The sequence below is a fragment of the Nomascus leucogenys genome, chromosome 17, assembly GCF_006542625.1.
Source record: "Nomascus leucogenys isolate Asia chromosome 17, Asia_NLE_v1, whole genome shotgun sequence".
NCBI classification, from domain to species: Eukaryota; Metazoa; Chordata; class Mammalia; order Primates; family Hylobatidae; genus Nomascus; species Nomascus leucogenys.
The window spans coordinates 86,506,234-86,523,690 of record NC_044397.1 but is presented as its reverse complement, the minus strand read 5'-3'; the positions used below and the strand labels follow the sequence as shown (position 1 = coordinate 86,523,690).

Genomic DNA, 17,457 nt, shown 5'->3' with positions numbered 1-17,457 from the left:
CTCTTTCAGCTGCAGCTAACAAGTAAGCCAACACCCAGACCCCAGAGGATAAACAAGGATTTCAAAACACACTGTGTCCAATGGAGATGCCCACTTGTGGGTGGAAAGCCACACAGGTGCCGAGGCAAGAGACCGAGGGCACGAGCTATTCTGGTATAATAAAATATAAAAGAAGAATAGTTATACCAGATATAGATCTTACATATGATTATATATGAATATCATTAATCATTAGTTGGTAGCAATTACTCTTTATTCCAATATTATAATAATCCTTGCTCTATAATCATCACCTAGGAAAAGCCAGGCCATACAGAGATAGGAGCTGAGGAGACATAGTGAGAAGTGACCAGAAGACAAGAGTGCGAGCCTTCTGTTATGCCCAGACAGGGCCACTGGAGGGCTCCTTGGTCTAGCGGTAACACCAGCGTCTGGGAAGACACCGGTTGCCAAGCAGACCATGGTCTAGCGGTAGCCTCAGTGTCAAGGAAAAACACCTGCTACTTAGCAGACTGGGAAAGGGAGTCTCCCTTTCCCCGGGGGAGTTTAGAGAAGACTCTACTCCTCCACCTCTTGTGGAGGGCCTGACATTACTCACGTCCACCCACAGTTATCCGGAGGCCTAACCATCTCCCTGTGATGCTGTGCTTCAGTGGTCACACTCCTAGTCCACCTTCATGTTCCATCCTGTACACCTGGCTCTGCCATTTAGTTAGCAGTAGCAAATTAGTGAAAGTACTAAAAGTCTCTAATAAGCAGAAATAATGGTGTAAGCTCTCTCTCTCTTTCTCCTCTCTCTCTGTGCCTCAGCTGCCAGGCAGGGAAGGGCCCCCTGTCCAGTGGACACGTGACCCATGTGGCCTTGCCTATGACTGGAGATGGCTCACACTCCTTATCCTGCCCCTTTGTCTTGTATCCAATAAATATGAGTGCAGCCTGGCATTCTGGGCCACTACCGGTCTCCACGTCTTGGTGGTAGTGGTCCCCTGGGCCCAGCTGTCTTTTCTTTTATCTCTTTGTTTTGTGTCTTTTTTTCTACAAAAAGTAGAAAAAAAATTGGTGATGGTAAGTTAACACTGTGTATGTGGTTAATTCCACTTGATTGCACATTTTAAAGTGGTTAAAATAGCACATTATTCACAGAATTGCGAAAAGTAGATTTCTATTATTTAATTCACCCAGGCTAAGGTGTCTGTTATGGCAGCTGAAGCCCATAAATACATCATCTGCCCCAGTGTTTTCAATGAAACGCATCAGTTTTTCAATCAAGTTAGCTGGAAGCTCCTGTCCCCAGCAGAACAGAGGCCCCAAAACAAGAGCTCCAGCAGGGGCTCAGCCAGCACAGGTTGCACAGGGCAGCCTCAATGTCAGGCCCTGGATGGCATGTGAGGCTACAACGATACAACCACAATGTGAAAGTGTAAGTATTTTTACTACTTACAGACACTGGGGAGCACTCGGCACACCTGGAGACCACAGACACAGAGGTCAGTGAGCCCAGGCAGGGAGGAGAGAAGAGACCGGTAAGCCAATGGCTTTATTAAGTCCAGGGTGTTATCTGACAGGTTTCCAGCAGGGAGCTTTAATGGATGTGTTTAAAGCAAGCAGCAAACACTGGGATGAGGAGCTCACACTGTGACTGAGAGGTGGTCACTTTAAACGTGAGGGTGAATGTCAGAATGATCGGTTTAAAGAAAGCAGCTGGAGAGAGGGGAGCCCAGCACACCAAGCAGGAGAGATGCCTCTAAGATTTTATCTCTGGCCACCAACTGGAGCCACTTGAAGCAGACACAGTATTGAAAACTGCCATGGTGACCAAGCCCTGCCTCTGATTTGAGGCAAATAAACTCACACCTTAAAAAATGAATGCCAAGGCAACATGACCCTATGAGCATCATGACATCCAGGGACACCAGCAGGGTGTGGTACTGTGCCCTGGAGTCAGAATCCTGGGTTCTGGTCCCTGGGAGTGAGAAAATGAAAATGACTTGTGCCTGCCCCCCTGACATTGATCTTCCCACCCTGCTGCTCCCTCTTCTGCTCCCAAGCCTACGTGCAGTGCTCAGCCCCAGACATCACTGCCCCCAGGGTATACACAGTGCCGCCTACTGCACACAAACACAAACTCACAGAAGGTGACAAAAATCTGCATTTGGGACATCTGATTGTGAAACAGGGAGAACAGTGAACGTAGAGCCACAGAGACTGGGACTCATGGGGCTGGAAGGTGATGAAGCTGTAACATAACATATGTGTGACCTCGTGTGAAGTGTGCAGATGTATGTGGAATAAAACATACAGCCTGGCCTGGGATTGCTGCCGTTCACACTTCCCTCCCTGTCCACCAGAAGGCGACAGAGTCCCTCCCAGCCTGGAGACTTCCTAGGGGATGCCAACCTCCCTCAGCGGAACCCACAGCCCAGCAGGGTCCACCCTCACCAGGGTCACTTCCGCCCAAGTCCTCAGCGCCCTCCATGCTCCCCACACGGACTCTGTCAGCTCCTCCCTGACCTGGCGGCCGCCAACCTAACACCATTCCCTCTGCAGGTAGCTCCTGCCCCACACACCTGCTCCTTCCCTGGGCCCAGCTAAAGGCATCTCCCAGGGCAGCGCTGGCACACGCGACGCCACACTGGGCGCTTTCCCCTCGTGACCTTCCTCCATCCTCATCAACTCTTTCTGTCACTGCTCCCTAAATGCCCGCCCCTGCTCCATCTGTCCTGTTCTCTGGGGCATCCCAGGTCAAGCCTAGCGCTGACACAGAACAGCGGCTGCCTGAGGGCCCACAGCCACCCGGGGAATCAGCCAGGCACCCTGTGTCCTGCCTGCCCGCTGCACCCGGGGGGCTCACAGCGCGTGTGATGGTCACACAGAGGCACCATCTGGGATGTGGCCACCTACCCCAGCTGTCCCTGGGGAAGACAGACCTCTCCTGTGTGCTTGCGGGGAGAAGGGGGGTGTTATTGCTCTTTGCTCCCAGAATACAACTCACCCCCACCCGCCCTCTCGGGTGTGAGCAACGTCCCTCCAGACAGGCTCTCTGGCCACTGCCTGTTCCTCCTCTACAGACAGCAGCTTGGCCAGGTCAAAACCTTCAGGACAGACCCCTGGGTATGTCAGCACATGGAAGGCTGAGCCCATCATGGCCACGGAGTAAGCCGGGATGAATCTCTCCAGCTCTGAACCCCTGCTCTGTCCCAGGCTCCCCATCCTGCCTCTCAACGAGTCATGTCCCGCGGGGTTCCTGGGTAACTCCCCACTTCCTCCTGCACCACACGGGGAAGGTGTGGTGACCACAGGACAATCAGCTGGGCAGAGAAGAGAGGACCTCAAAGATGGTCAGGAAGAACATGAGAAACCCTGAGCTCCAGCTCAGCCGCCACACCCCAGGGAGCCACAGAGTGAGCGAGAACTGTCCCTTTGTCTATGGGACTCACAGCCCCCACTGAGCAACAAGCACAGGCCTCTTCTCCCAAGAGGCATGAGAGATTCACCCTGCACACCTCCACGAAGGACAGTTTCCTCTGGGACACCCAGGTCCTGAATGTCCATCCTTGGAAGCTGCAGCCAAGCTAGACACGATTAGAGAAAGGAAGGGTCCCTCTCAGCAGACAACACACAGCTTACTCACAGCACAATGGGGCATCACTGTGACAGGGACCTGGTGCAGCTCCAGCCTCCTGCACTGAAGGGGAGAGCCAGATGGGGATGAGAGAGGGCAAAGGGCGTGAATGTGCACCCCGACCCAGAGCCATGGGGACAGCAGGAGGCTGAGACCCAGGACTGTGCTTGCCCAACCTGCAGGGTATGTGTGTGACTGTGTGGGTCTGTGTGTGTCTCTTCTCTATGTGTGTGTGTGTGTGTGTCTGCACAAACTGTGTGTTGAGGTTTGATGAAAGAATCACTGCCGAAAAAGGCAGAGGCCTCCACAATTCCCAGGGACCTGAAACACAGACAAAAGGAAAAACAGAAGGAGGGACAAGGAGGCAGGACTGAGAGAGGAGGGGACAGAGAGGTGTCCTGGGCCTGACCCCGCCCATGAGCCTGAGAAGTGCTCCTGCACCGGGAAGAGCTCAGCACAGAAGGAGGAAGGACAGCACAGCTGACAGCCGTGCTCAGGAAGCTTCTGGATCCTAGGCTCATTCCACAGAGGAGACACGCAGGCAGCAGAGACCATGGGGCCCTCTCAGCCCCTCCCTTCACACAGCGCATCACCTGGAAGGGGCTCTGCTCACAGGTGAGGAGAGAACTTCCTGGGAGAGGACAGGAGGAGGAAGCAGAGTCACTGGATGGGGTCTCCTGGAGAGGATGGGTTCAAAAAATAAAGGAAGCCAGCACTTTGGGAGGCTGAGGTGGGTGGATCACGAGATCAGGAGTTCAAGATCAGTCTGGCCAACACAGTGAAGCCCTGTCTCTACTAAAAATACAAAAATTAACCAGGTATGGTGGTGTGCTCCTGTAATCCTAGCTACTCGGGAGGCTGAGGCAGGAGAATCACGTGAACCCGGGAGGCAGAAGTTGCAGTGAGCCGAGATAGCGCCACTGCACGCTGGCCTGGGCGACATACGAGACTCCATCTGAAAAAAAAAAAAAAGGAAAAAAGAAAAAAAGGAAAGAAGGCTCTGTTGGAGCCTCAATAGGGGAAAATACACCAGAGAGGGACAGGGGTCAAAACAGGAAAGCCACATTGTACCGGAATTGGTAAGAGGTAGGAAAATCTTAAGTGTTCTGTTTTCCTGATTAATCATCCTGGGCCACCACATTTTCAAAAATGATAATAACAACTGTATCAGATGACACTTCAAATAAAAATATAAACAGGGCATGAAACACTGTCCTCAGCAAAAAACCTCAACAATTGGGGAAGGGAAAAACACCCAGAGTGTGGAGGGCCCTGAGAACTCTCACATCTACAGGAGTCTGTAGCCTGTTCTAGGCACTGGGGTGCAACCAGATCACAAAAGTCCCTGTCCTCACGGAGCTCACGCTGTCATGGGGAGGAAGACAGACATGCAAAGAGATCTAGAATGTGAGGTCAGGTGTTGACAAGAACCCTGGACGGAGCAGAACAGGGAAAGGTCAGAAAGGGAAGACCCAGGTCTCTGAAGGAGGTGTCAGGAAAGAAGTCTAAGGATGCTCTGATGTGAGCAGGACCTGGGGCAGTGTGGAGGGGGCCGTGCGGATCCCTGGGGAAGAGGATTCCAAACAGAAAAATGACAAGGTCAGAAGTGTTGAAGGAATGGGGGTCATGCTGCTGACACTGACCTAGTAGGACAGTAGGACACACACACATACACACAGACAAACACACATGCCCTTTTGTGTGTGTGTGTGTGTGTGTGTGTGTGTGTCTTCAAGGCTGAGGATTGAAGAGACCTTCTCAGGACCCAGGGCCCCATCTTTTCACCCCAATACATAGGTCTTAATATTAACTGATGCTCTCTCTACCTCCTAGCATCACTTTTACACTTCTGGAACGCACCCACCACTGCCCAATTCACGATTGAAGTCCAGCCACTCAAAGTTTCCGAAGGGAAGGATGTTCTTCTACTTGTCACAATTTGCCGGAGAATCTTGCTGGCTACTTCTGGTACAAAGGGGAAATGACGGACTTCCACCATTACATTACATCATATGTAGCAGACCGTCAAATAATTACATCTGGGCCTGCATACGCTGGACGAGTAACACTATATTCCAATGCATCCCTGCTGATCAAGAATGTCACCCGGGAGGACGCAGGATCCTACACCTTAGAAATCATAAAGCGAGGTGATGAGACTACAGGAGTAACTGGACATTTCACCGTCACCTTATACTGTGAGTGATTCCACATGATCCCTGGGTGTTGGGGGGCAGGGGTCATTTCTACTTCACACACACAGGATTGTCAGGCATGGACTGTGCCTGTGTCCTTCTCTGCAATATGTCCCATGCTGGGGTTTGGGCATTTAGTGCAGGACACACACAGAGGAGACAAATTTCAACAGATCAGAATTCCTTTCCCGCATCCAGACCCTGCAGACACTTGCTGCAGAGGAAGGACAGTCTGATGGGGGACTCAGCAGCAGAAGATCAGTCTCAGCCAAGCTCCTCATGCCCTCTTCATAAATTTCACCCTGAGAAAGACCCTGGAGAAATGAGTAGGGCTTGGCCTGAGGGGCCCCCTGAGATACTCTCAGAGAAGCTCAGCCCTAGAAGCCTCAACCCCAGACCCCTGTCCCTAAATCCTTACTCCAGATAAAGCTGAGGAGCCTGTGCCAGGGCTGGGCTGTGGCTTCTTCGGCAGGGCTTACTGGGACCAAAGATTTACCAGCTGTCTGAGGACTGTGTCTCCTGGAGCTGCTCACCAGCCAGGGCTCAGCCCTCAGAGCCTCAGCTGGGCAAGGACAGAGCTTTCTTCACCTGAGACTCAGAGTGGAGAGGACAGAAAGACAAGCTTTGTAGACCATCAGCCAACTGCCTTGGGAGGCTTAGGACAGTCCCTAGAAAGTCTAATGTCCCCAGAAGCAGAAACAGAAGAGAGAAGATGTACCTGGTAGCAGCTTGTCCACAGGGATCTGATCTAAAGGTGCTTTCTCATGGAAGCAAATTAATACTAAATGCTGTTTGTGTGAACACCTCTACTGTGCCAAGCATTAGGTCAGGTGACTGTGAATAATATAAAATTTATTCACAGATAGCATGAAAAGCCACAGTCCATTTGACATTTAGCTTATGTGACTGAGAGAATTCTGAGGCACAGGAAGGCACAGTCACTGAACCAGAGTCACACAAACAGAAAGGGGAGATCAGGGTCACATGACGTCTGTCTGCAGCCACAGGCCCATCCTCTCCTCCACCAGAAGTGAGGGCTTGCTGGGTTACAAAGACCCCATAGTCATTTATTGGCTCAAATCCTCTCTTCTTAGGCATCCAAACCTCAGAGGAGTGAGAGCAAATGGTCAGCTGAGTAGTCTGTACCCCAGAACTAAATCACCTGCCTCAACCGTCAGAATCTCTGCAAAAAAAAATGTCCAGGCCTCCCCCATAGATCTTCACCCCCATCACTGAACCTGAAATCCTGTGTTTCCCAAAGTGTCCATGTCACTGTCATGAGAGGATCAAGGAGAGGACCTTGTTTTCTTTCCTCACTCACACCCTGCACTAGCACAGGCCCAGTGAGAGAGACACACTCAGGAGCTCTCACATAACAAATGAAGGAATCGAATGAAGAATCGAATGATCCAAAACCTCTTTAGAGACTGGATCTTGGATGCAGAATCCTAGGAGGTTCTAGCCACACCTGTCCCTTGTCCTTCAGAGGCTGACACCCATGTTTCATCCCCCCACTACCTCTTGCCCCTAAAGCCACCCCACCTCGTGTAACTCTGAAGCTCTTTGGCCACCGGAGGGTTCTCAGGGCTCCTTGGTCCTGGACAGTGGAACTGGGGGCACCTGGTCCCTGGGGTCTCTGAAGTCAGTGTAGCCCTCACTGCTCACTGCCATGGTGTCTCTGCCTCTCTCTGCTTCTCCGTGTCCCTCATCTTCCTCCCACTTCATTCTGACTGGCAAGCCCTGTCCTGCACAGCTTCTTCCTCCACCCCTAGGCCTTCCCCAGACACTCCCTCTAACTAGGCTGGCTGTTCTGTTCCCTTCCCGCTAATACTGTGGCCTGGCCCACCTCCCAGGAAATAGGAAAGGTGCAGAAATCACTGGAGTTGCCACTCCTGCCAGGCTTCATCTCGAGCCAATGTCCCCAGGTCACTAAGAGAATGACCTTCCACTGTATTCCCATCCAGGGCTCTTTCCCTTTGTGAGGCTGACCTGTGGACAAGACCATGGGACAGGGATAGGCAGTTCCTCCATCCACTCTTAGAATTGCCAGACAAGTTCTTCTGGCCTCCTGCACACGACACACACAAAATTTTATCGAAATTGTGATTTGTAGTAAAGAAAGATTTTAAGGACTCCAAGTCTGCATACAGGAGGATGGAGGTTTATTATTCCTCAAATCAGCCTCCCCGGTTGATCAGGGGTTAGAGATTTTCAAGGATAGTTTCAGGGGCACAGGACTAAAAAATGAGTACTGCTGATTGTTTGGTGATGGAATCATGCGGGCGGAGGGAAATGATCTGTTTGTGCTTGAATCTGCCTCTAGGTAGGGACCACATGACTGGCTGAGCCATTAGTCATAGGTATGGATGAGGTCAGCCGGTTGCCAGAATGCAAAACAATGAGAAACATCTCAAAAGACCAATCTCACGTTCTACAATAGTGATGTTATCTACAGGAGCAATTAGTTACACATTTTGTAAACTCTGGCCAAATGACATTTGAGCAGTCAGGGATTATAGAAACTGTGCCTACATTTTAGCAGAATTCAGCTCCCTCCTATCATCTTAACCTCATGGTCTTTCAGTAGTTTTACAAAGGCAGTCCCTGGGCAAAGTAAGGGTGTTAGTTTTATGGAGGAACTATTCTCATTCCTGCTTCAAAGTTAAACCATAAACTAAATTCCTCCCAAGGTTAGCCTGGCCTATGCCCAGGAATGAGTGAGGACAGCCAGCCTGAGACTAGATGCCAGATGGAGTCAGCCATGCTAGTTTGCTGTCACTGTTGTAATCTTTGCACTGACTCACCAGGGTGTCAGGGGCTGGACAGTGCTGCAGTCCCCAAAGCCCATGGGCTTATTTCACCCGTTTGACTCGTGACTCCATCCTCAACCTGCTATGGAGCTCACATTCTCTGGTCACTTCCTGGAGACTTCTGGCTTCCTGTCAGGCAGATAACAAGCTTGAAATTTGTCACTCGGTTCTAACACTAAGTAAAAAGCTGAACAAACTCAAAAGTTAACAACTCGCTAAAATCCCTCAGAGATGGCTGGGCACAGTGGCTCATGCCTGTAATCCCAGCACTTTGGGAGGCCGAGGTGGGCACAAAGTCAGGAGACAGAGATCACCCTGGCTAACATGGTGAAACCCCATCTCTAATAAAAATACAGAAAATTAGCCAGGCGTGGTGGCGGGTGCCTGTAGTCCCAGCTACTTGGGTGGCCGAGGAAGGAGAATGGCGTGAACCCCGGAGGCGGAGCTTGCAGTAAGCTGAGATCATGCCACTGCACTCCAGCCTGGGCGACAGAGCGAGACTCTGTCTCAGAAAAAAAAAATGCTGTTAGAAAACGAAGAATGCTTTTGATGCTTACTGGTAGACTACACACAGCTGAGGAAAGAATCCCTAGCTTGAGGATGTGTCAATAGAAACTTCCAAAACTGAAACAGGAAAGTTCAAAAAGAGTGGGGAAAAAAAAGTGGAACAACATATTCAATTTCATTTTTAATATTTTGCTTTGACAATAGAAATTTTTAAATTTTGTAGTTGAGGGACAACTACAAAGGCTGTAACATTCATGTAATGGGAATACTGGTGGTTTTAGGGACCAGTTGGAGGTCACCAGGTGGGTGCTATCTGATGGTTTTACTGCCTGTGCAACATACAACTGTTTCCTCATGACGATGCCGTTGTCACACGTTGGAGTTCTTCGTGTGGGGAGACACACGAGCCATTGGCATCTCACTTAGATTCTTCCTAATTCACACAAACTTACACTCTAGTGGTGTTTCCTGAGCTTAAGAGAAAATGAAGAAAGCATTTCACATACCTGTTTTGGGGTCCTCCCCATTTTTCCTAACTCTGCACAGAAATTAGAAGTAGGGAGTTCTTTCTATATTTACTAACATAACACACATCGCTTCTTTTAATTTGGCATCATTCCTCCCTTTATGTAATTGACGCACTGACCAGTTCTGTCCTTTTAGCGGGACTCTCTCTACTTAAGGAGTTGCTAATTTCAAATCACCTTTGGCATCTTCCTTTGAGCATCATGTGATCCTGCTGGAATTCATGGCACACCTAAACCTTATTTTGATCTCAAGAGAAATACTACTACCAGCAATTGATCTTAGATGTTTGAACCATCAGTAAAAATTTCCACTTAAGAAAACATTTTCATGTTTCCTCCAAATGTATTTTTTGTTATTAGAGTGAGAACATAACATGAGGTCTAAACTCCTGATAACATTTTATGGGAAAATTCCAGTATTACAAATTGAGCATCCCAAATCCAGAAATCCAAAATCTGAAATGCTCCAAAACTCAACACTTCTGACCACTGATGTGATGCTAAAAAGAAGTGCTCACTGGCGCATTTTGGATTTTAAATTTTTCAGATTTGGGATGCTAAACCAGTACATATACTGCAAATATTCCAAAATAAAAAAATGAGAAATCCAAAACACTTGGTTTGAAGCTTTCTGCATAAGGAGCACTTTATCTGTGTGAACTATAGGCATGAGGCTGTACATGAGATCTCTAGAACCTCCTCATCCTGCATAACTGAAACCGCACACCCACGGAACAACGCCCTATTCCCCTGATCCCAGCTCCTGGAAACTACTATTCTACTCTCTGATTCACTCTGGAATCCACTGATATGAGGTACATAGAGTAGTCAAACTCAGAGTCACAGAGTAGAATGTCTAATGAGAGAAAGTATCTGCAAGACTTCTTCCCAAATATTGGTCTAATATCCACCAAACACATATGGTCCATGACGGCCAGACTTCCATCATCAGTTCATGTTTGCCCTTTCCACCAGTCAGTTCTGCATTTGCAAACATCCTCATGTATTTCTAGAAAGATCCACATGGTTCTCACCTGCCCTCTACAGGGGGAGGGGAGCATCATGGACCCAGAACAGGGAACATGGTCTTGGTCCAAAGCTATCAGCTCTTGCCTGTCCCCTTCACTCTTTGTAAGTCATTCCTTGGACTCTCCTCTATCTTTAGAGGTCACTGGCTCAAGCCAGTCACTATGAGACACCTGGGAAAACTGCCCCACCTTGTGGCTCCACTGCCTGATGACTGAACTGACCTCCAGGCTTCATTCTGGTCTCCTCTGTGTTATTTCTGCTGAAGTACCCAGTCCCAGGCCAGGCTTTCCAGTACCCAAAGGGTTTAAGGACAATGGGAAGTTCCATCATCCATCTCTAGGATGTCCTTGGAAAGGGAAGCTGCAGAGAAAACATACCTCGGGGGGCAAAGTAATACTGAAACTAAGAAGATTCCAGCACTGCATGCTCCAAGTGAGGAACACAAGGTGGGACAGGCAGGCAGTTGGAGACGGAGGGACTCACAGAGGCACCAGGGTCTGTGACTGCTGGTCCTGTGTCTTTCCATGACCCAATGCTGCTGCTCAATTCACACTTAAGAAAGTCTGTGCTTCTCCCACATAAAGCAGGCAGCCTCACAATCTCTGAGTCCTCAGATTGCCATGCATCTGTCTTGTAACACACACACCTGCCATGGGCTTTTAAGGACTTGGGTGGACTGAGAGGTGGGAAATGCCAAATCTGATTGAAAAACGCCTTTGGAGGAATGAAAGTTGCCACACACGGCAATCTTGTCTCTGTTTTCTGCACAGTGGAGACTCCCAAGCCCTCCATCTCCAGCAGCAACTTAAACCCCATGGAGGCCATGGAGGTTGTGATCTTAACCTGTGATCCTGAGACTCCGGATGCAAGCTACCTGTGGTGGATGAATGGTCAGAGCCTCCCTGTGACTCACAGGTTGCAGCTGTCCAGAAGCAACAGGACCCTCTTTATATTTGGTGTCACAAAGTATATTGCAGGACCCTATGAATGTGAAATACGGAACCCAGTGAGTGCCAGCCGCAGTGACCCAGTCACCCTGAATCTCCTCCGTGAGTATCTTCTGTTCCTCTGGGAGCCAGGCTGCCATCCCAAATACACATGGCCAGAGGCCAGGCCTCTCAGTCCCTCTCAGGTCCAAGTACAGAGAACTTTACCCCTGGACATCAGAGCTGGCCATGACTTTCTGCCCCAGGCAAACCAGAGTAGGCCTCGGCTTGATCAACAATAGGAGAAAAGAGGCTGCTCCTGTCATGGAGACTCAGGGTCCACAGCTTGTGATGGGAGAAACAGGTGAATGTCTCAGGCTCCAGATCAGTGAACACAGCGGGGATTTGGCTGGGACTTCAGTGTTGCCACTTGGCTCACAGGGTCACTGTGGCCCTTCCACAGACCAGGAGTTTCCCTTCCCTCTGACAATATCAACTGTGACTTTATTCTCTTTGCTCCAGATGGTCTGGATGCCCCCACCATTTCTTCCTCATATACCTATTACCATACAGGGAAAGTCCCCAAGCTCTCCTGCCTCACAGACTCTCACCCACTGGCAGAGCATTCTTGGCTGATTGATGGGAAGGTCCAGCAATCAGCACAAGTGTTCTTTATCTCCCAAATCACTAAAACATACAGAGGGGTCTATGTCTGTTTCATCCATAACTCAGCCACTGGTGGAACAAATCTCATAATCAAGAGCATCATAGTCCCTGGGAAGTGGATCCCTGGAGCATTGGCAATATGTTTTCCAGTGCAGTCTATCTAGCTATCAGGGAAGAGCCACCTGCCCTCTGCAAAGGGAGAGGCAAAATAAAAAAACCAGGACAGGGAATATGTTTCTGCTCCAAAACCACTAGCTTTTGCCTGTCCCCTTCACTCTTTCTAGATCATTCTTTAGACTATACACTAACAGTGAACAATCTGAAAGGAAATTAAGGAAAGAATTTCAATTCACATTAACATCAAAGGAATAAAATATTTTGGAATAAGTTTAACCAAAAAGGTCAAATGATTATACCCTGAATACTACAAAACATTGCTGAAAGAAATTAAAGACGATATCAATATATGGAAAGACACTTCATTTTCATGGATTGGAAGAATCAATATTGTTAGAAAGACAATACTACTCAAAGTGAGTTGCAGATTCAATGCAACCCCTACCAGAATCCCAGTAACATTTTTTGCAGAATTAGAAAATTCTGTCCTAAATCTGACCTGACAGGCTCTTATTAATGACTGCCACAACAGAAACACTGAGAAAAAGATGCAACCATGAAAAGGTGGAAAGCTCTGATGACACAGAAAATAGCAATCAGCCTTTCTTGCATCCCGCAGCCTTCAAAAATATATGAGTGCAGCATGGCCAGTATGGAATTGACCGAAAACTAATCACCAAGCTAGAAACGTGGTGAGAAAAAAAAAAAGGGCAATAATATATTTGGCTTATCAACTCCCACTTTTGCCTACTAATCTGATGCTGAAAAGAAATGCTCACTGAAGCATTTTAGATTTTGAATCTTTCAGATTTGGGATGCTAAGCCAGTAAGTATATGACAAATATTTCAGAGTGAAAAAATATCAGAAATCCAAACACTTTTTGTCCTAAGTCTTATGCAGAAGAAGTACTCAATCTGTGTGAACTATAGGCATCAAGCTGTACAGCAGAGCTCTAGAACCTCCCCACCTTGCATAACTGAAACTTCACAGCCATGAACAACTTCTGATTCTCCCCACTCCCAGCTCCTGGCAACCAGCAGTCTCTTCTCATATTCACTCTGGAATCCACTTACATGACGTCCCTAGAGTAGTCGAACGCATGGAATCAGAGAGTAGAATGTCCAATGAAAGAAAATATTTCTAAAACTTCTCTCCAAATTTGTCTCATATCCATCAAACACACATGGCCCATGAGGACCGGATTTCCACCAGTTCATTCCCACCCATTCCACCAGTCAGCTCTGCATTTGCAAATGTCCACATGTATTTCTGGGAAGATCCACATGGTCCTCACCTGCCCTCTGCAGGAGAGGAAACTTAAGGAACCCAGGACAGGGAACATGGTTCTGCTCCAAAGCCACCAGTTCTTGCCTGTCCCCTTCACTCTTTCTAGATCATTCCTTGCACTCTGCTCTATCTTTAGAGGTCACTGGCTCAAGTAAGCCATCATGAAACACCTGCAAAAAACTGCCCCACCTTGTGCCTCCACTGCCTGATGACTGAACTGACCTCTAGGCTTGACTCTGGTCTCCCCTGTGTTATTTCTGCTGAAACATCCAGTCCTAGCCCATGCTGCTCAGTATCTTCAGGGTTTCAGGACACTGGGAAGTCCCATTATTACTCATCTCTAGAATGTCCTTGGAAATGGAAGCTTCAGAGAAATCATATCTAGGGGGGCAAAGTAGGATGGAATTTGGAAGGGGCCCAGCAGTTGCACATTCCAGTTCAGGAACCCAAGGTGAGCCAGCCAGTCAACTGATGAGGGAGGGACTGGGAGGGGTACCAGGGGCTGTGACTCCCACTGATGTGTCTGTCTACGACCCAACACTGCTGCTCAATTGACCCTTGAGAAAGTCTGTGCTTCCCTAAGACAGAGCAGGCGGCCTCACAGTCTTTGAGCCCTTAGATCATCATGCATCTGTCTTGTGACACAAGCACCAGCTATTGGCTTTCAAGGACTTGGGTGGGCTGAGAGGTGGGAGATGTCAACTCTGATTGAAGGATGCCTGTGGAGGAATCAAATGTGCCACACAGGACAATCTTCTCTCTGTTATCCACACAGCAAAGCTGCCCAGGCCATACATCACCATCAACAACTTACACCCCAGGGAGAATATGGATGTCTTAGCCTTCACCTGTGAACCTAAGAGTGAGAACTACACCTACAGGTGGTGGCTAAATGGTCAGAGCCTCCCGATCAGTCCCAGTGTAAAACGACCCATTGAAAACAGGATCCTCATTCTACCCAGGGTCACGAGAAATGAAACAGGACCCTATCAATGTGAAATACGGGACCGGTATGGTGGCATCCGCAGTAACCCAGTCACTGTGAATGTCCTCTGTGAGTATCTTTTGTTCCTCTGTGGGCCAGGACATCAGCTTAAGTCCAAGCGACCAGAGGCCAGGCCTCTCAGTCTCTCTCGGGTCCAAGTATAGACACCTTTACTTCTGGACATCCGAGCTGGCCATGACTCCCTGCCCTGGGAAAACCTGGGTAGGCTCAGTTTTAACCAAGAATATAAGTGGAGGGGACACTCTTGTCATGGAAGACTTGGGGCCCACAGTTTGTGATGGGAGAAACAGGTGAATACCTCAGGCTTGGGCTCAGTGAACATAGAAGGAGTTTGGCTGGGACTTGAGGCTGTGTCTTGACTCAGAAGGTCCCTGTGTTCCTTTAAGAGACGAGGAGCATCCCCTTCCCTGGGATGACATCACCTGTAGCTTTATTCTTTTTGCTCCAGATGGTCCAGACCTCCCCAGAATTTACCCTTCATTCACCTATTACCGTTCAGGAGAAAACCTCTACTTGTCCTGCTTCGTGGACTCTAACCCACCAGCACAGTATTCTTGGACAATTAATGGGAAGTTTCAGCTATCAGGACAAAAGCTCTCTATCCGCCAAATTACTACAAAGCATAGCGGTCTCTATGCTTGCTCTGTTCGTAACTCAGCCACTGGCAAGGAAAGCTCCAGATCCATAACAGTCAACGTCTCTGGTAAGTGGATCCCAGCATGCTTGGCAATAGGGTTTTAGGTGGAGTCTATCTGGCTTTCAGAGAAGAGTCAGGAAAACATTTTTATTGCCAGCCTGTGTGCCATGGGCACAAGCAAATCCCAAACTCTCCTCCTGAACCCTCCCAATTTGTCTAAGGATTTCCAAAACTTTAACAAACAGGCTGATATCTTCATAAAATTCCCAGCCCAGACCAAGCAGGAAAAACATGGATTTCATTGAAATAATTGATAATAATGAGGGTAATGTTTTTATGATTTTTATTTGAAAATTTGCTGATTCTTTAAATGGTTTGTTTTCTAGATTTATGGAATTTTTTCTCTTTTAATCTATCTATAGCTTATAGCAGTTCAATAAACTATACTTCTGGGAATGATAATTGAAACATTTATTTTGCTCTCTTCCTGACTGCCCCAGAATTGGGCAACTATTCATGAGTATTGATATGTTTATGGTAATACACATATTTTCACAAGTACAGTAACAATCTGCTCTCTTTGTAACAGGACACATTTGAAATCATTGGTTATATTACCAAGGCCTTGACTGGGATGTTATATTTAAGAATATAGATAGAATGAACCAATATGAACTGCAGGCAAAGTCTGAAGTCAGCCTTGGTTTGGCTTCCTATTCTCAAGAGTTTTGTAAAAGTTTAATCTGAGACTCCTTATAAAAACTTAGAGCCAAGAAAATTTTAAAAGAGAGTCTACATGGTCCATTGCTACTCTTGCTGCACTTATGTAAAGAATCAGACCACGTTTGAAGAAACTCAACCTATTTTGCAAACAAATTTATTCTACTGAAATTGTCATTGGTAAAAATAGAGATGACCATAGAGAGAAAAATTATGTGGAAAATAAAAACTGTAGTACACCTGTTATGAGATTGCAGCTCTGTTCATTGTTTCTGTGTTTTATTATCCACCTGTAGACTGGACATTACCCTGAATTCTACCAGTTCCTCCAATTCCATTTTCTCCCATGGAATTACTAAGAGCAAGACCCATGCTGTTCCAGAAGCCCTATAAGCTGGAGGTGGACAACTCAATGTAAATTTCATGGGAAAACCCTTGGACGTGAAGCATGAGCTACTCAGAGCTCAGCAAAATGTTCAACACCATAATGACCGCCGCTCAAACTATAAACCAGGACAACAAGCTGATGACTTCACACTGTGGACAGTTTTTCCCAAGATGTCAGAACAAGACTCCCCATCCTGATGAGGCTCTCACCCCTCTTAACCGTACTTGCTCATGCCTGCCTCTTTCAATTTGCAGGATAATGCAGTCATTAAAATTTTACATGTAGTAGCTTCTGAGGGTAACAACAGAGTGTCACATATGTTATCTCAACCTGAAAATTTACATAACATCTCAGGGAGAAATGTGGCTCTATCCACCTTGCATACAGGGCTCCCAATAGAAATGAACGCAGAGATATTGCCTGTGTGTTTGCAGAGAAGATGGTTTCTATAAAGAGGAAGGAAAGCTGAAATTATAGTAGAGTCCCCTTTAAATGCACATTGTGTGGATGGCTCTTACCATTTTCTAAGAGATACATTGTAAAACGTGACAGTAATACTGATTCTAGCTGATTAAAACATGTACCACATTTGCTAATACTGTTCTCTTAAAATAATTTTAAAAGAATGGGGTGGGCCCTCCCATGTGTCCAGGCCAGGTCTCTGAACAGAATCCTCCATCTGTGGTAGCAATGCCTAAGAAGATGATATGGACTTGGTCCTGATATGCAGCCATCCCTGTATACCCTTCCCCTGCTGCAGGGCACTACCAGCCCAGGGCCCAAATCTTCAGCTGCAGAGCTGAGAGAGAACGTGGGATACCCAGCATCACTTACTTTCTTCCAGTCCACTGCAGTGGCTACCGGCATGGCCCATTTACCCCTGAGGACACCCATCTGCTGACCCATAGTTTCTAAGAGTCAGACTTTCCTGGCTTCTTTGAGCCCAAGCTACTTTCGCTCTGCTGAACCCTTCTTCTCCCCACAGGTGTTATTGCATCAGCAGACACCTCTTTCAGCTG

General features: G+C 47.8%; 1 pseudogene; it reads left to right on the top strand.

Moving 5' to 3' along the window:
• Positions 1–1,896: 1,896 nt before the first annotated feature.
• LOC100601497 lies at positions 1,897–15,796 on the top strand (annotated as a pseudogene).
• The last annotated feature ends 1,661 nt before the right edge of the window (positions 15,797–17,457 follow it).